The sequence below is a fragment of the Propithecus coquereli genome, unplaced genomic scaffold, assembly GCF_000956105.1.
Source record: "Propithecus coquereli isolate 6110/MARCELLA unplaced genomic scaffold, Pcoq_1.0 Scaffold138, whole genome shotgun sequence".
Classification (NCBI taxonomy): Eukaryota; Metazoa; Chordata; class Mammalia; order Primates; family Indriidae; genus Propithecus; species Propithecus coquereli.
In genome coordinates this window covers 604,608-625,596 of record NW_012138080.1, presented here as the reverse complement: position 1 = coordinate 625,596, position 20,989 = coordinate 604,608, and positions in this window count along the sequence as shown.

Sequence of the window (20,989 nt, the reverse complement as noted above, 5' to 3'; positions counted from 1 at the left end):
CAACTAATTTTTGTCAAAGGTACGAAGAATATCCAATAGAAAAAGGATAGTCACTTCAATAAATGGTGTTGGGAAAACTGAATATACATATGCAAAGAAAAAAGAAATACGATCCCTATTTTATACCATACACAAAAAATCAACTTAAAATAAATAAAGACTTAAACATAGGCTTTACAACTGTAAAACTCCTAGATGAAAACATCGGGAAAAATTCTGTAACATTGACCTTGACAATGATTTTTTGCATCTGACACCAAAAGCACAGGCAACAAAAGCAAAAATAAACAAGTGGAGCTACATCAAACTAAAAGCTTCTGCACAGCAAAGAAAACAATCAACAAAATGAAAGGGCAAACTATGGAATGGAAGAAAATATTTGCAAACCATATACCTGATATGGGATTAATATAGAAATTATATAAGGAATGCATACAACTCAGAGCAAAAATCTCCAAATAATCTCATTAAAAAATGGGCAAAGGACCTGAACAGACATTTCTTGAAAGAAGACATACAAATGACCAAGCATTTTAAAAGGGGCTCAACATCACCAATCATCAGGAAAATCGAAATCAAAACCATATTGGGATCTCACGTCACACCTGTTAGAGTGGCTATCAACAAAAAAAATCAAAAGATAACAAGTGTTACTGAGGATAGGAAGAAAAGGGAACCTTTGTACACTGGTGAGAGGAATGTAAATTGGTATAGCCACTATGAAAAACAGTAGAAAGGTTCCTCAAAAAATTAAAAATGGAAATACCATATGGTCCAGCAATCTTACTTCTGGGTATAGATACAAAGGAAATCAATTCACTATCCTGAAGAGATATCTGTACTTCCATGTTCACTGCGGCATTATTTACAATAGCCAAGATATGAATACCATGTAAATGTCCACTGATGGGTAAGTGGATAAAGAAAATGCAGTATGTGCATATATTTAATATATGTATGTATGTGTATATATGAACATTATTCAGCCTTAAACACAGGTAAACCTAGAGGACATTATGTTAAGAGAAAAAAGCCACAGAAAGAGAAATCAATTCACTATCCTGAAGAGATATCTGTACTTCCATGTTCACTGCGGCATTATTTACAATAGCCAAGATATGAATACCATGTAAATGTCCACTGATGGGTAAGTGGATAAAGAAAATGCAGTATGTGCATATATTTAATATATGTATATATGTGTATATATGAACATTATTCAGCCTTAAACACAGGTAAACCTAGAGGACATTATGTTAAGAGAAAAAAGCCACAGAAAGACAAATACTGCATAATCTCTCTCACACGTGGTAGTTTAAAAAGTCAAATTCATATAAACAAAGAATAGAGGAGTTAGGGCTGAGTGGGTTAGGGGTGGGTGAGGTGGGGAAAATGGGGAGATCTTGGTCAAAGGGGACAAACTTTCAATTATAAGATGAATAAGTTCTAAAGACCTAATGTATAGCATGGTGATTATAGTTAAAAATAATAATGTTTTGTACTTAAAATTTGCTGAGAGAGTAGATCTTAAGTATTCTCAACACACACGCAAAGATAACTGTGAAGTGATATGTTAATTAGCTTAATTGTTCTAATCATTTCACACTGTATATTAAAATATCATATTGTATACCTTAAAAATGTAGTGTTTTTTGTCAATTATACTTCAATAAAGCTGGAATAAAAAGATGATGATGTTGATGATGATATATTGTTCTCATATATAGTAGAACTTTAGAATTCATATCCTTCCTGTTTTTTGATTTCTTTCCATTTTAAGAGGATAGCTCAATTCTTGATGGATGAGCTGTCCTTAGAAGAGTAAATTGTCAGGACTTTCTTAGGATCCAAATCCACTCAACTGATCTAAATCCCCTCAAACACAAGTAGCCTTAGGAAAACCTAAAGTTTGAGCTAATTGGGTTGTATTGTGTATAAGAAATTCAGATGAGGTATTGAAAACAAGATTTTAGAGTTTACAGAGGATACTAAAACTGGAGACTGAGCAAATAATGAGGAACAAAACAATCAGACTCAAAAGGATTTGGATTGTATAAGTAATTGGATCAGCAGATGGCAAATGCAGTTCAGTACAGGAAAATGTAAAATAGACTTGAAGCAAAAGAAACAAACTAGAGAATGTGTGCTAAATGGAACAATCGTCCAGAACGCTGACCAGGAAATGGAAAGGAGGGGCTATTCTAAAACATAAATCACAGCAACTCTTAGCTTATGGCTAATTCCGTTGTTTTAGAACCCTAACAGAAAGAATGTGCATGCATATCATCTCTGCTGGGAACTTACTGTACCCTATGGCAACTAGCAGTTGCTTCAAATTTCAGTCATTTCACCACTCAGTTTTGTAGGGGCACCTTTCAAAAAAATTTTAAGGTGTTGCTTTTTTGAGTGCAGATTTTTCTTCTCTTTGTTTAGGCTTATGCTCATTATTCTATAATTACCCTTCTCAGACATTGCCGGGAAGATTCAGAACAATGTTTTCGGGATATTTTACTAATTACCCTATATTTCACCTTGTCAGAAAATCCCCAGGTGGATCCACATGAGGGTATCACTCCCCGTTTGCCCCATTCCCTGAAGATATCATGTACATTTTGCAGGGATGGGAAATGAACTGTTTGGTGAGGCAAAGTTATAGGGAGGGTATTAAAAATGTTTTGTGTGTGTGTGTCTGCATAGGAATTACCTGGGCATCTAGTTTAAAAATGGAATCACCTAAATGTCTTCTTCAGAGGTTGACACAGTACAATTGGGAGGGGGCCTAGCAATTGGCATCTCTAAGAAGCACCCCTGGTGATTCTGATGTAGGCCATCTTTGGGGGATGTTCGAAAACACACAAAGTAGCCTAAGAAAAAAAGTAGAAAAAACAAGTCCTAGTCCCTGCTTATCTAACTGATTAGCTTGTTAATAGTCTCACTGCTCAGGTCTCAGATTCTTTATCTGGAAAATGAGTTTAGTATCTGTCCAGCATACCTGAACAAGGAGCAAATAAAATAATATTTAAAATTTTACTGCACACAAATGTAAACTAACGGGAAATGCTTGCCAAAATGTAACATGTACTATTCTGATGCCACAATAACATGCTTTTAAATGGATGATTGAGGCCACCATCTATACCCAGCCGGAGTCAGATTTTCCTTTTCATCTATTGCCACAGGAATTCTCACCCATAGTTGATCCCTGCAACCAAGTGGGTACTGAAAGTAGTAGGTGTTTTCCTTTGTGTTTTTTTAAAAAGTGTTAACAGAAGGTCACTAACTGTGTCCCCGTGGTTTTTTACTCTCAGGGAGCACCGTTTTGAATAGCTGTCTTCAGTGTTTAGATCCAGTTGCATACCCTATGGTCACTGATACTCAACTCCAGCTTTTGTTGTTGAGAATGAAAATGACTTCCGCTGGCCTGACAAGCACATAATAATCACCCTTTCATCATCTACTACTGAGGTCTCTTTCTGATCTGCAGAAAGTAAAACTGATCTGTTTACAAATCATAACTGAGCCCATTGAGCAAAGTATCCTGTGAAATAAATTAATCTTGAGAATATGTGAAAATTTCCATAGTTCTTTTCTTATTGAAATTCTGTATCATCCAGGCAGTTTTATCTAGAGTGTGACGGTTGGCTGAATTAAACAATGGTAAACTCCAAAATGATATGAGTCAGCTAAACAAGGCATCCAAAGACATTGTGCTCTAGGATGAGATTTACTATAAACACGGAAGTGTATGCACAGCTTTTTCAGTGCTAGTTTTGGTCCATAAGCTTCTTTTTGAAACAGTGTGTGAACATGGCTGCCATGTAATTAGCTGAGCAATAAGTTAGGTGTTTAAAAATATTTTTTCAGGTGCTTTTTTGTATTCATGATAGATTCTCAACACCAAAAATCAATCTCAATCAAAGCAGCAACTGAGTTTATCATAAATTATCATGAAAAGGTTTTCTACTGAGTAGATGGTTAATTACTATCTAATTTGAATATTTTTGCATATTAATGAGAAATGAATGAAAATCATTTTTAGATTTTTAACTTCAGCTGAGAAACCCATGGAGATAATGGCTCCTTTTTAAGAGGCATGTGATTTTTGTTACTAAAGGAGATACTGATTTTCTTTTTAATTTACTGACTTGTTTTAAGTTGATTAATGGATTAGTGTTTTGCCATTAATAAAGTATATCCAAATGAAAGACAACTTCATTATTTGACTCTGTAGCCCCTAGCTGCCTGCCAGGTAAGAAAAATGGAAAATAAATGAAGAATGTACTAAGAAAAAATATAACCTTGCTCAGTCCTTCAAAATTTCTGGATGTAGACATTTGTATGTTTCTGATTATGAATAAATTTTTATAACTTTTTTGTCACATGAAATTCTATGTATACTTGTTTACACATGATATTTAGATTTATAATATACATATGGAGCTGAAAGTAGAGTTATACTCTTAAAATTATTACTGTATTCTCCAATTTGAAAAAGTGACTGACAATTGCCTCAGGACTCAGAAATTATTGTCATCCAGAAGTCGAAAGTCACTTTTATAAAGTATCCTTGAAACCATTCTTAGCACTGCAAACAAAGAATAATATTTCTTATATTTTCCACAAGAAATATTTATATTTCTTAGAAAATATTATATTTCCAGAAAAAATTATGTTTCGACTTAGGAAAAAATTTAAAGAACACTACTTATCTCCTTCCCATTTTCTTTCACCTTCATCTTTTATTTCACATTCAAAACTTCCCTATTGGATACATACTTTTAGGTTATCTTCCTTTCCCTCTTTGGGCAGAATCTGCTATTATCCAATAATTCCATGAATTCAACTGGCTCTATCTAGGACTTATTGCAGACTAACGCAGAACAGTCATAATGAATTAAATTGGACAAATATTTTCATACTTTTGAAACCAAAAACTTCATCCAAGATAGGTAATATAACAAGGTATTAAGTATTATAGCACTCATTAGACTTTAGGAAATCGGCTATTTCAGTCATGTCAATACCAAACCAGTCCAGTATTGGTTTGAAAAGGTCTCAGATATGTAGGAATGTTCTTAAAGATAAGTTAATTAGTATTGTATTTTATCAAGAAGAATCCGGATTAGATTGGACTCATAGAACTTCAATTGAACACGTAAGTTTCAGAGTGTGATTATAGTATTCAATAGATACCTTTGGATTATTTAACTCAGCAGAAAAATAAAAAGTAAGAAAGTTTTATACTACAAAAAAAAAACTTCAACAACATGAGCTCAGTCATACCTGAAAAACAAAAACAAAAAAAACCCCACAGATGCTTAGGTGGATTCTTTCATAATCAGTCCCAGACTTGTCCCATTCGCTGTTTGTCTACCGTCATGGTCAGGACCTTCTTGGACAGAAAGTGAAGAAGATTTTACCAATATAAGGGTGATAGACTCTAAAAGTGGCATTGACAATACATTTGAAGAAAAGTCTGGAAAAGAGGCAAGCCATTTTAAAAAGAACTAAAAACCTTGATGTTTCCAATTGAGCCATATGCCAGGGTAACTCTCAGGATAAGAAATGAACTATATTTTATATGCACAAAGTAGGATTTTTCAAAAAAATATGAAATCAAAAGTGGCATTAGCATGAGCTGTCCACTCCCCCTCTCCTCCTTCTGGTCTCTTCCAGTCTCTTTTGCCAAAGAACTGAGAATGAATTTTTGAGAGCCAAGGATATGGAAAGGAAGACAAAATAAAGCTGGGAGAATTTTGGCGGAATTACATGCTTAACATACTGCACCATTTCTTTAATATATTTAAATAGTCCTGTGTCATCAGTTGGTAGCTTTCCTTTTCGACAATTTGCGATATATTTTGTTTTTCCTTAATTAAGCTTCACATGCTGGAATTAATTACTGCTGGGTAGTTGAAATCTGGTGGTCTAATTTTCAACTTTAGTTAATAGAGCTCAAAGTCTACACCTCTGAAATTACCAGTCTTACCAAATGATATTTGTCTACTTATATCTTCTAGATCTTCGCAAGGTGCAATTGTAAAATAACAAGATTACTTTTCATATATGATTCACAAGTCCTTCTCACTCTTTAGAAGGAAACTTTATCACGTGAAAAATCTGTATATTCTAGGATTGCATGTAAAACATACAGGTTGCACATATGTCCCCAAAGCATTCAAAACGATCCCCACTCCTAATCATTAAAATAAAGCTATATAAACATTTCATTTGTCAAAAAGATAATGTAAAAAGTATCTACATGATAAGAAATTCAGTATGCTAACCTGGAAAAGTTTTGAAATGTCTAGATACCATCACCCAAAACTAAATACTTTAAAAATTCTTAAAGCTTTAGTAATAAATTGATGCAAGGCAGGAAACCAGCCAGAAGTCCACAGTATGGATCTAGATTTAGTATGTCCAATTTTAGATAGTAAAATACATGCATACGTACACATATATAACAAATTTCTTTCACACGCATAATGAAACCTATAGGCAGGTGTTATTATCTTTGTTTTGCAGATGAATGTGTTAGGTCTCAGAGATACTAATTGAAGTTTCAGATTACCCTATGAATAACTGGTTTTCAACTTGGGTTATCTGAATTCATAGCCTGGCTTACTTCTATTTATGCTATATAAGTACCCATTATAAAAGTAGAAAAGGAAAAACTAGAGGCAAGACAGGGGAGGCTGATCAAGAGAAAGAGGGAGTAGGACCTGTACTAACATCTCTTTACCTTTCTCTTTTTTCTACACAACATTTCTTATATTTCAACAAATTCTCTCCAATCTTGTTGGTATTTTCTTTGTCCATCCTATCTAGGTAACTGGATTATTAATCGACATTAGGTATAAATGACTTCCTAACCTAATTTTAGCAGATAATAGCTCTATCCCTAATTATTACCTAAAGATTAGTTAACTAGTTATCTGGAGATTCTACATTTGAAAATTAACATTGCATATGCTTCTTATCTATTTAGGCTTCTAAAATAATGTACTTTAGATACATTAATTTATTTGATCCTTACAACAGCCTTATGAAGCAGGTACTGCTATGATCCTTACTTTACAAATAAGGAAGTAGAAGATCGGAGAACTCAAGTGACTTCCCCAAGTGTTGAAGCTGGAATTTAAAATTATTTCTGTTCACTTTCAGAGCCAGAGAGTCACTCTCCACTTCCACAAATGGCTCTTCCCTACTCAGACTCAGTAAAACACATGGTCTAAGCTTTTTCACTTATGGGCTGTGCCACCTTGGACAAGATATTTAATTAGTTAAGCATTAGTTTCCTGTTCATTTGTCAAATAGGACTAGTACCCACAAAGAAGCTTTTAAAAAATTTTAAAACCTTTTGACAACTAATATCATACATTAAAAAATTTTTGGTGTTGTTGTTATCAGCACTGGGCTAAAGAGGATGGGTTGATACAGTGAATATTCAAAACCTATAGGCTAATCTGGAGTTAAAATCAGTTGCTTACAGGAGTATGGCTCTTTGGGGGAAGAGGAGTCTTAAGATTGAAACCTCGTGGTGGAGGTATTTATTGCCCCATCTTATGGAAGGCCTTGTTAGTGGTATAAGATCCATCAATGCAACTTGAGCTTCTTATGACAGATAGAGCTTATCATAGATAACTGTTTATGGTAAGGCTTCAGTTAGAAACTGGCATTTCCTTTTGTCCATCGGGATTTTTGCTCATTATTGTTCCATTTTTTGCCTTGGGAAGGAAGTAGAGTTGAGTACAGTAGAAATATTTTAGCTGCATTTTTTCCTCATTTACCATTTTACCATCCTGGTGAGCACATATGTGTATATTTCTTGTCTCTTTTATTTTTTTTTGTTCATTCACTGGATTTCTTTAAATATGTGGGGATAGAATATGTTGATAAAACTTGCCACTTTGAAGTGAAACCTTTGTAAGTAATCCCAGCCTAATCTTTAGAAACAAAATAAAGGAATTATTATTTTATAGTTGTTAGGTCATAAATGCTTTCATGTTTGCAAAGTCTTCTCAGATTTATGTAGAATCACGTGTGGCAAATTATTATAAAGTGTTATCAAGTCTGGTTACAGAACTCACATTAATGTATTTTGTTTAGTTTTTTAATACATTTTAAACTAGAACATGTATTTGGTCTTTTTAGTTTTGTGGTAACTAACTCTTCCTCTTCAGAGATAGAACTTTTAAAGAACTATGATTCTATTTTGCTATTTCTAATTTTGTCCTTTTCATGTAAATATGTATTATGTACATTTCATTTTACAGTGCAGTTATTTATCAGTGCAACATAAATAGTTCTGTAAACTTGTACTTTTTTGTGTGAAGATCTTGAAATCAAAATAATCAACAGTAAACACCACAACTACAGCTGCAGCTTTAAATATTTTATAATCCAATCAAATTGTTTGAGTAGTAATGCATTTAAATGTTGTTATGGAATCCCCTCTAGACTTTTTAAAATGGTTACTCTGTTCCTGGGTTTGCTATTTATGAAATTCATAAGGGATGACATTTTTTAATAATAGAGCATTTGACTTAGAGAGCAGTGTTTCTCTTCGTGTCTCAATATAATCTAAAATTTTTCTGGCTTAACTTTCAGAGGGACACAACTACAAATTATACTTTCATTAATGAACATATATATATCTGTTGTTGCTGCTGTAATTAAAGTGATCTTAAATGAGAAGTTTTACCTGAGTCATTTAGCATCTTTTCAGGTATTTGGGTGAAGAAGCAATTTTACCTACAAAGATAAGATACCAGGCTGAAACCAGGTGTGAAAAATACATTTATAAAAGAGTCAAAGCAGAGGTCAACTATAATTAAGTATAATGTGATATTTTAGGCCAGGTCTAGATCCTTTTGCAGTTTAAATTATTCTTAAATTATATAGGTTAAAAAAGAGAATTGGGATAGAGTTCCATTTTTACAACTATAAAGCTAATATAATATTAACCTTACTACGTGCCTTACTATGTGCTATTAACATGTGGTAGGCTAAAGCGCTTCATACAATTTTACAAGATAATTTCCACTTTTCAAATGTGGAATCTAAACCAAATAGAGGTACCACAAATAATAAATGTTGGGATCTGGACTGTCTGACCTCAGAGTGTCATGTTTATTAGAAACTAGTACACATGTATTTAATTGTACACATGTATTTAATGCAGCTAATGGACAGGGATGCTCATTTTCAGAAGCAAGTATTCTTGAACTTTTAAAATACTATAAAATTCTATAAGAGGAAAATTTTTATTTAAAAAGCTGGAATTTTTTCTCTTTAATTGTATGTATTAAATTTATCTAAAATATTTTATTAGGCAATTTTACGTTTGACTTAAGAATGAGAAAAGTAAATTGACATTATTTTTGTTGGCATTTATATAGGCACGCTAATAAGGTGATTACAATTATCGTGGCTATATTTTAACATGACTCATTCAACTAATGCTTTATTACATACTTACATATAAATATTATTGGGTATCATTAAAAAGTACTTTCATTTTTAAACTGAAATATGGTCTAGAAACAATATTTTAAGAAAAATGTGTGAGAAGAGAGAATAACAAGGACTTGGATACCTGGGTCTTACGAAGGGCAAGATCACATAAAAAAGTACTTTATACTTCTATAGTTTGGCAGAAAAAAAAATCCACTTTGATAGCCTAATATTCTATATGTCTCTCTGAAGTATCAAAAAATTCAAAGAGTAGATATAATTTGTGAAAATATCTTTTTCTAATATTCTAATATCAGAATACACATAAACAGACGAAAACACTAACATGGAAAGTTGCAGTATATCTAAAATTTTAAACATATTTAGGTACAATATAATATGATATACAATATGGCAGCAAAATTTATAGTCAGGGAGACATCTAGTTAGTCCACGAAACTATTCTCCTTGTTCAACTTTATTTCTCTGTAATTTAGTGGGCAGATAAATTTTCCCTGAAAATGGAAAAAGGTGATATAGATACATGTTGGCCTAATCCTATCAAACAATTTGGTAATATAATCTTTGGACAAGGAAACATTTGGAAAACTACTTTCTTAGCTCATATTATGTAGGAAGTAATGAGTTAAGCATTTTTATAGATTCCTTTAACCATCATATAGTCTCTTCAAAATATCTCTTTTTAACTAGTTGAGTTTTTAAAACTCCTGAGTTTCAATGAATTGCCTAAAGTTACATAACTGGAAATAAACTGGTTGTGCCAAGAGTGAATCCCAGATCTCACTATCTAAATCCAGTGTGTCCTGAGCACTTCATGATTTTAGAGTGACCAGGTCTCAGTCTGTTCAGACTGCTATAATAAAAATACCATAGATTGGCTCACTTAAACAGCAGCATTTATTTCTCACAGTTCTGGAGGCTGAGAGTCCCAGATCAAGGCGCCAGCACAGTCAGTGTGTGGTGAGGTCCCACTTCGTGGTTCATACACAGCAGTGTTCTTACTGTGTCCTCATGTGGCGAAGAGAGCCAGGGATCTCTCTGGGTCCTTTCTAAAAATAAGGGCACTCGTCGCATCCATGAGGGATCCATCCTTGTGACCTGATCATGGCCTAAAGGCCCTACCTCCTAATATCATATGGTGTAGGATTTCACCATATGAATTTCGGGGGACACACATTCAGTCCGCACTCGTTCATGGAGATAAATGCATTTCCTCCCCCACCCCGTTCCAAGCAATTTATGTGATTGAATTCATTCTTTCTTTTTGAATTTCCCAGTATACCAGAAGCTGTTTGGCTGCTGTAAAATATACTTATAACAAAAACCACTGTCCTTTGGGCAAATAACTAATCTCCATCTAAACCATAAGGAACCCTGTATATATATTTTCTTAGTGTAATCAAATGTGATCTTCCCTGCTCTTTTCTGATTTTCTCTTTGTTTCTGTGTTGAGCTTTGGCCCTGAAGTTATGGACTGCTCTTCTCCACTATATTTGTGCTCCCCCCTGTTTTGGCTACTTATTTCACTCTATCCTCAAATTGTAGTCTTTCCCAGTGAAAAAATTTTTTCTTATGAAAACTGTCCTTGCTTATCCCTCCGATGGACTCTAACCCAAACTTTAGGCAGTCATTGAGTCTTTTCATGCAGTTACTTTTCCCCAGGACACTCTTGGGCTCTGTTGGCCATGTCATCACTCAAAGTATGATCCTGGATGCTTGATTTATTTAGATGAGATACACGGTTTATTCATCCATAGACTTATACCAAAATTGGGAGTTTTTTGCCTGAAAATGTGCCAAACCTCGACTAGCTCTTTTGCTAGTCTCATCCTTAATTCTTTTTTATACAACTGAGAATTTAGAACCTGAGTGAAAATTTTAAACTATTTGCTGTGCATTTAAGTCAATTACTACTAGACATTAATTAAAAAATACATGCATAGTCTTCATGTTGTATTGTAAATCCATCCCCTTTTTGTAGGGCCTAATAAAACTGCTGTTTTAATTTGTTCCTATATTTAGCAAATATTTATAAAGTGCCTATTATGTGTTAAGCACTCTTCTAGGAGAGCAGGTATTTGTCTTATAAATCACTGTTCTCCCAGTGAGTGACACTATGTCTTATACATAGTAGGCCAATTGATAAGACTTGCTGCTTGGCTGGGTCTTAAAAAGTACAGTAGTAACACATCCCTGATTCAACTCTTAGTACTCAGATTTTGGTCTGATTTAGTCTGATTTGGTTTTCAGATTTCAGTCCATTTGTCTGTAGTTAAATGTTCATGGAATCCCAAATCATGTCTGTAAGTGTATGTGATTATCAGTATAAACTATCCAGGCTCCACGATATACATGAGTTATGCTGATGCTCTCATCCAGGGCCTTATATATGTCACTTTTCCTCTTCCTAATAGTTACCTCCTTCAATGAACCAGGGTAACTTGTTGAGATGAAAACAAAAATGGGAATCCGCTTAGTAGTTATGAAGTAGATTCACTTTGTGGGGCCAAGAAACCCCTGACAGTAGATGTGAGTTAGTCAGAACTGGTTTCTGTAACCATCAGAATGTGTCAGCACCATCTGTGACATCTATATTGCAGAATTTCTCAAAGCTTTTACTATGCCAATATTAATTGTGACTCTTCCAGAAAGAGGTATAAAGTTTAGTGTTTCCCAAATGTATTTGACCATGGAACTTAACTCTTTTGTTTATTTATTTTTCTCAAAGCATCTTTCAGGACAAATTTCTAGGAACATACAGCTTGGATAACTCTAAAACACAGAGCCACAAAAAGTATAGTGTTTATAATTTATAATATGTCTAAGGATCTTAATCCAAGCTATGTTGCTAACATCACCACGAAGTAATTGTTGAGGGTTAATTATATGTTGTTATTTTATATTTTGATGATGAGGAAACAGACATGTAGAAAATTCAAATAGATTCCCAAGGGTCTTCTGTTAAAAAAAACAAAAACCAAATAAAAACAAAACAAAGATCCCAGAGAACCCATGTCTGTTTGACCCGATCTGACAGTCATTCCCTTATGCTGTCCATTTCTCACTGGTTCTTTCTGGACATTTGGGGCTAGTCTGTACCCTCCCTGTTCCTGGGCCATAACAGACTTAAAACCAAATATGTAAGTTTTAAACTCAACATTGGATTAGCCCTCAAGGAGTAAGAGGATGGCATCTACTGAGAACTTTGCCAATGGTTCAATTCAGTCTGCCACCCTTTTCTTTAGGGGAGGATTGACTTTGGAACTTACAGGGGGTTTAACTGTCACCACCACTACAGCCACCAGTGTTTATTAAACAGCAAATATGTGTTGGGCTGGGAAACAAGCATTTGAAAACACATATACTTTACTCATTTAATCTTCCCTCCTGATCCTATAAGGTCGACAACATTATAAAGAAACAGATTCACAGAATCTGTTGTTAAACAAATGATCAAAAGTCCAATAATTAGTAGATGGAGGAGCCAAGGATCAAATCCAGATCTGATTGATTGCAAAGATCACAGGCTTTTCACCATCCACTTTGTCTATAAAATCTACAGAGATAATCCCTCTACAAATTTCTCCCAGGGGCATGTATGGATTAGGTTGTGAAAGTGGCACACATTTCCTTTCTCTGTAAATTTACCTATTTTCAAAGCTGAGCATTGTGTTTTACTGTCATAATCCAGGGGAGAGTAGAGCAGGGGAGACAGTATCCCAGCCATTCTGACAGAATGCACCTTGACTCTTTCAAACTCCACAGCTGACCTTCCTATGTGCTGAAAATCTGCATGGGGAAAGAGATTTATCTGGAGCTGTTACAGCTCTGTCATTTAGGCAATCCTGTAGGAATAGCTAGGTGCATGTTTTGTAGAAAATAGATCAACAATGGAGCTCCCCTGGGAATGTTTTTTTCCTACCCTCATTCAAGGTTTTAAGTAGTATGGACTTATTTTACTTATCAGGCTAACTATAAATGATTTGACATTTTAATCCGAAATAAAAATTTTTTATTTTTTGTGAATTGACTCTTTGGATGAAACATTTTCCTTCTCATTCCTAAAATGCCTGTTATTAGGGCTTATAGGATCAATAATTTTTACATTTCACAAAGCTTCTAAGAAGATCTGAACATAGACAATGGCAAGCAAAGGATAAAGGTTCAAATGAAACTGTTCAGCAGGTCAATAATTTAACACTTTCAGAAAGTATGCCATATCAATTCTCTAAGACAGATTTCTTCATTAAAAATCTATTAAGAGTTAGAAGGAATTTATTAAACAAATTATTAATATTTTAGGGCACTGCTAAATAGCAAATTAAAACAAAGCTAAAATAGCATAGGAAAAATATATTTCATGATTAAAAATGAATTTCCACTTGACAGTGAATTTTACCAAAGGCTAATTATTTCTCAAACATTTCAGTTTTAAATTTTAATCTTTTTTTGCATCATGAACTATGGAGTAGTGTATAGTTTATATCCAGTACTATTTTAGTTTTCTTCTTTTAAGAAAGAATAACATACATACATACACTCAGGATGAATATTTCTACTGGATATTTTTCTTCATGCATGTAAATTATCACAACTTATAGCAAAAGACTGAACACATTTTTCTTAATCTTCACAGTCATGGTATGTCCCTTGATGACCATCAGTTTACCCTGGGCATTTCAGTTTATAATAATAGGTGGGTGTTTTACATTTGTAAATAATAAAATGCTTCCTAAAATGTTGCACTCATGATAGTTTTAAGATTTATTCAATGTTTGCTTTTAACAAAATCAAATGAGTTCATGTATGTTAAAAGGTAAACTGAGGCACAATGAAATTTTAAAGAGTTTATTTGAACAAATGACACTTCATGAATTAGGCAGTTCCAAACCAAAAGTGGTTCAGGAGCTCCACCAAGCTAATGCAAGGGGGAGGTTTTTATAGGACAAACGTGGAAGTAAATCAAAGAAAATATTTGATTGGTTACAGTTATACAATTCCCTTATTTGATCTATTTTATTGGAATGGTCCTAGTTATATAATTATTCCTTTGTTAGTTACTTCTGACTGTTTGAACTTAAGTTCTGTTTTTCTCTGATATAGGCATTTACAAGAAATAGCTTAAGTTAAATTTGCTATGTTTGTAAGTCGAGCAAGGCTGAAGTCCTTTATGACACCTAAATGGATTTGTCGGCTTAGGGGTTCTTCAGGCTTACTCTTCATTTTAGTTTAACAGATAACAAACTTCAAGTTATGGCTTCATCAAAAACAACTTCGAAAAACTATTTTTTAAAGCCAGTCAAACATTTGGTTGAATTTACTGAAAACCTATTAAGTGTAGTTTGGAAAATACTCAGTAGAATTAGTAATAATATGGTAGTATAATGCTTCTAAAGGTTTTATTAAAAGTCAGTCATTCCAATTCAGACAATTTTGAAGCATTACTTATATATTCAGAAATAATGAAACTCAAGTTTTGTTTTTAATGCTTTCATCCACCTAGCCAGGCATGCATGCATCCATCAAATATTTCTTGATCATATTTTATGTTAACATACTGTAAGTTTCTTAGAGGGACACTAAGACAAAATTGTGACTATCCTCAAAAAAATTCATAAATTATTCAAGAGCATAGGCAGTCACAGCTGCTGATTTCTCAATTTTGTCAGATATAGAAGGAAAATAACACCACAGAAAATAATGTGTGGCAAAAGTTGTATGAATTGTAAGAGACCACATAATATTTTTAAAGTACCATGTGATATGTGGACATCCTAATAAGAACTAGAAGAATCCATGATGAAACCACACATTATATATGACTCCAGACTGTGGTCCTCTAACTCTTAACTATGCTTTTTGATTGCTGATTTTGGGTTCTTTCTTAGATTTGCCTTCCAAAAGTTCCTTGAAAATCTCTTGGTACCTTCTTGTGAATCGTTTTAGACCTCACTCTCGTGTTACCTATTGCTAGACTGTTTCTTAGAACCTGTATTGATGAAATGGACTTCTGCACTTAGATGATCTTTTTCTCACTCTACTAGACATTTCCTGGCCCCCACGCCCTGTCACATGAGGCATAGCAAAGAAAAAGAACTCCAGACATCGTCTTTAAGATGGAGAGAATACATCTACCTGAGCAGAATAGGGAAGGCTTGTTGGAGGGAGAGACTTTGACTTGGCTCTTGAAGGATGAGAAGAATATGGGTATGTTGAAATGGAGTCAGTGAGGAGCACATTCTAGGATGAAGGAGATAGCATATTATCCCCATGAGGACCACCAGAGAAGTAGGATTCTGGATGCAGCTGTAAATTGAAGAATGTAAGTAGCTAAGTTTGAAGGGAGTTTAGAATGTTTGAAAAGGTTGTAGGTGCTTTGTTTAGAAATGTGAATTGTTCATTTGAGCAAAGGGGAGATTACAACAAAAAGTTTTAGAAAATAATTAATCTGGCAGAACATAGGGTGAGTTGAAGTTGAGAGATAGAAGACTCTTATGACAGTCAATGGAGATGTTCTAACATAGGCTAGTGACAACTTTGCAGGAATGTTAAAGGAAAATGAAGCATTAAACAGGAAGTAGACTAGATTTTAAAATTCCTTCCAGCCATAATATAGAGAAGTAGAATATTGAGCTATAAAGTCATACCTTTTAATTTTCATGCTGGTTCCACCACTACTATGACCTTGGGCAAATTATCTAGTTCTGCAAGTCCTCCATGGTTTTTCTGATCTGTAAAATAAGAATAATTTTAGAATCTATTTTTTCATGTTTGTGTGAGGTTTAAATAGGGTACTTATGTGAAGCACTTAGCACAGGGCATCACACAGACTAGATCTCAACAAATGTTTTCATGGACTGTTATTCAATTTCTAGACATTAAGATTCTATACTATACTAATACAAGGGGGAGAAAATGGGTTAGGTAGGAAAAATAGTGTTGAAGTAGAATTCACAGGATTTGGAAACTCATTAAATACAGATCAAAGTGGGGCAGAGAACCAGGAGAAATTAACAAAAACTCAAAATTTTAAGAATGCATAACTATGAGCATTGCATTGCTTTTTTCAAAATTAGAAAAGGAGGTTCCCCCCCCCCGCACCAAGAAAGATTTTCCTGAAATTTCTTTTTCAAATTGACATAGTTTTTAAAACTTATATTTATGAATTCAAAATATATTTTTGTGAACAGAATTTTTTATAAATTGCTTCTATGTTGAAGAAAAATATGACATTTGACTTTTTTCCATCTGAGGTAAAAATCTTAAGACAAAAGTGATCTTTTGCACATTCCTGTGGACACCAAACGAGCATTCAGTATTTAGTGCAACAGCATAGACTAGTGGTAGGAAGGAATATTGTAACCAGGAAGCCTGTATACTACTTTTTATCATATCCAGGACCCATTTTAGTTTTAAGCTACAATTAGAACAAAATTATCTATAGCTATAGCAATAAACTATTTGACAGATATAATAAAACTAGCCTTAACTTATTGAAATAACCTTATTTCAATAAGTTAAGGCTAGTTTGCTAATTATTAGGATCTTTGAACAATGTTCTTTCTTTTTGGCTACTGTAAGGAATGATTATATATTCAGATATCTTAATAAAAAAGTACTTCTTTTCCTTCCATTGAAAACTTCATCTATTTTAAAGAAATCATGTGTTGAAAACTTTATTAGCTTAATTTATATCATGGGGGATAAACAGTATCATTTTCTTACATTGAATTTCCTTATCCAAATAGGTGCTACGTATCAATCAACGGACATTTATTTGCACTATGGACAGGAAGATTAAGACCCAGATCCTAAATTTAGAAGTTTATAATCAAACACATATATAACTTGTACAATATGGACAAAAGAAATACATGCTCTATTACCAGTCTAAAGAGCCACGGAAGCACAGAAGGTGAAGGGATTAATTAAACTCCATGGAGGGGGAAAAAAATGTTTGCAACATCAGTACCCAGGATACTGCCTAGCACAAAGTGCACATTGAATAAACATTTGTTTAATAAATGAATGATCTATGATTTTCCAAAACTTTGTAGTTAAGCATAACTATTGTTTTATTACTTCTCATGGTTTCCCGTGAGTTGGAATTTAGGAAGGGTCTCAGCTGGGTGGTGGTAAGTCAGGGTCTCTCGTGGAGGTGTGGCCAGATGGTCGCTAGAGCTAGTGTGAGAGCTGGAAGTTTGGAGGTCGAAGCAACTGGGGGCATCTCTCACTCTTCTGTAGTCTCACGGCCTCTGCATGTGGCTTCTCCTTTTGGGTGAGTTTAGTCTCCCTTACAGCATGGTGGCCTCAGCGCAGTCAGACTTCTTACAAGCTTACAAAACGACTGTTTTCGCTAACAAAGCAGAAGCTTCAGGGCCTTTAATGACCTAGCCATAAAAGTCAATAGTATCACTTCTGCCATACCTTGTTAGTCAAAATAGTGTCAGAGCCAGCCCATTTTTAAGGGAGGGGATACAGACTTCATCTCTTGATGGGAGTAGTGTCAAGGATACGTTTAAGAAGAACATGTGGGAAAGTAGTGTGGCTGCCAGTGGAAAATAAAATCTCTGGAGTGAATTCAGTATTCATTTTTAAGCCACATAATGTGAGGGTCTTACATTTTTTTTTGCCTTTTTTTAAAAAACAGAGTATGCCATAAAATTCTGAAAAAAAATATAGAAATGGATTTGGAAACAGAAGTCAGAATAGATTATTTATGAATCCCTCAATTTCTACCTAGTTTTGTATAGTGTTTCTCCCAAATTTCTATCTTTTAAAATGTAAAATCCCCATTTAGACTGTGTCTATATGATTGTGTGTTAAACTCTTGCAAATAAAACAACCTATTTAATTAGTTCACTACCATGACAAAAAAATTAATCTATCAAGTTTACCATTTGGATTCATTTAACAACAACAAACCAAAGAAACAAAGAAAACAAACACACACACACACACACACACACACTCCCCCAAAGCAAACCAAGACAAAAGCTTACCACACATGTAATTTACTTAACTTTTCACTTGTCAACTAGTTGCTTTAATATTGTATAGAAGACAAAGTGTTGTTTGACAAAGAATATGTTTCAGATTTAATTTTAACAAAATGTTGCATCAAGGTTACGACTAAATAGGTTCTGTTTTACTTTGAATGCAAAGCCTTTCTTAATTCCAAGAGCTTTGTGTGATACATGAAATATTTCAAGTCGATATGATACCACTTGGTGCACCAGAGCAAGATAGTTTACTACCTTTGTTTCACTTTGGATATACCTATATCAAGAGATAATAGGAACATCAAAAAGCCAGTAGTTTAAAGTGTAATACCCCTAATCACCGAAAGCATGGTGGTAATTGTCTTCTGCCCATGTGACCAGGGAAGTCATTCCATGGAAAATGTGAAATAACAGATGTTTCAGTGATGTCTTCTGATTTCTGAATTTTGCAACTCACAAAGGGAAATGTGAAGCATTACATGCATATTATTATTTTTTAAATGAGAAAGGTAAGAGAGTATGTTTTCAAGGTGGACTCCATGATACTCTTTGGATAATAAAAAGTCGACTATTGAAAAAACTTACTTTTAATATTTTCTTTTTGAAAATTAAGTACCAAACTAAAACTTAAGTATTTTTATATGCTATGATTTGATTAGAGTTTCAGGATGGGGGAGCAGGCTGAAAATACTTTTCTCCAGGTTTACTTTATCATCATAGATACAGGAACGAAACTTATTAAAGGAAATAATATTCTGAAAATAACCTCTGAATGTAGACACAGCTTATAAATAAAACAAAAAATTTTACTTAAGTCATTACTGAAATATTTAAACACATAGTATTGTTTAAGGTATAAGATTGCTAGTGGAGCATGAAAGGTGTTTGTTGCTGAGAAAGTGGGTGCTGATTTTATTTTCAAGAGATTCTTTTGTTGTTATAAATACCTCATAGCATCACAAGAAGTAACAGCTCAGCATTTATCTCTTCTGCTGTATATACCATTTCAGTTCATTCATCTCCTTCATGTGTTCTGAGCTGCTGAATTCAGACCTAGGGAAAAGTATTTTTCTCTTTTTCTGCAGTATTTCTTGCTTTGTTTTAGTTACCTCAATAACTCTCTCCCTTTGTTCTGCTTTGGAAGGTATAGCCATTAAATAAGTTCACAACTTACATTTTCTGTCTGAGGCTCAGAAAACTTTCTCAGTATTTTGTTAAAGGTACATGGGTAACCTTATCATTTATAAAATTCAGGCATAAAGCCCATAATGTTTTAGCTTAAAAATAAGTATCTGATTCCTTTCCCATGGCTTCCACAACATTATTGGGTATACACAATGCTGGCTATAGGAAATCATGTAAAATAGAATTATAATTAAAATATTGGCTCTGGCTCATTCTTTGGTACTTTGCCTTAATGCTGAATGCATACAGGGGAATAATTTTTCTAGATCTTAACCATTCCATTTCTCAGTACATGACTGAGAAGCCATATTCAAACATGCTGAGCACTTAATGAGCAGTTCTGCATATTCTTTATTTGACACAGAAGATAGGTATGGAGAAAGTTGGAGAAATCAAAGTATGAATAAAGATTGATTCTACCTGAGCTACCTGCATTGCGAGACATCTCTTAGTTATTACCAACGATACTGTTGTATCTACCAGTTGCAATTTCTAAGTCGTTCTCCCATTAAATTAGTGGTTGAGTAGGTATAGCTAAAAATGGCTTCCATCACTTCTGTGTTAATTTGAGGGAGGAATTTTCAAACCATTGAAATTTAATTTTAGAATTCCATTCTGTAAACTGGAAAATAAAAGGAAGGCAAACTTGAGTTTCTGGTTTTTCTTTTACATATGGTAACATGAATTAGGGCTTTTACAACCAAAGGAAAGTGACATGTCTACAGCCATACCACCCTGAATGCACGTGATCTCTTCTAATCTCAGAAGCTAAGCAGGGTCGGGCCTGGTTAGTACTTGGATGGGAGGAAAGTGACAATTGCAGAAAGAAATTCTGACAATTTTGACATTTAGTAGATTAACATGTTTATATACATTATTAAATTTATCTTAATAATGCTGGACAGAAGAGCAGGTAAATATTGCTGTTTGTATTTTATACAAAAGTAGTATTAAGTTATTAAAGAATGTGTATTAAAATGAGAATGTATATTTTGAATGAGAATATATATATATAGTATATGCACATGTATATACACACATAGAATTAGAATAGCTTAGCTTTTCCATTTTTAAAAAACTTTCTCTTCTTGATCAATGTATTCCTCTAATAATGTTTTTCACATAGGCTTTCTAGAATTTTCTACATCTATTTCCATCTCATTTATCATTCAGTTGTCATGTTTTAGTCTTTGTTTCAACTGAGTAATGTTAAAGGGCCAATGGTATGGTACATAAATAAACTGCCCAGAGGGGCTGGAGAAGGCATCATAAGCCTCATTATGAACTCTTCTTAATGACATTTCTCTTCTGAACACGACTGC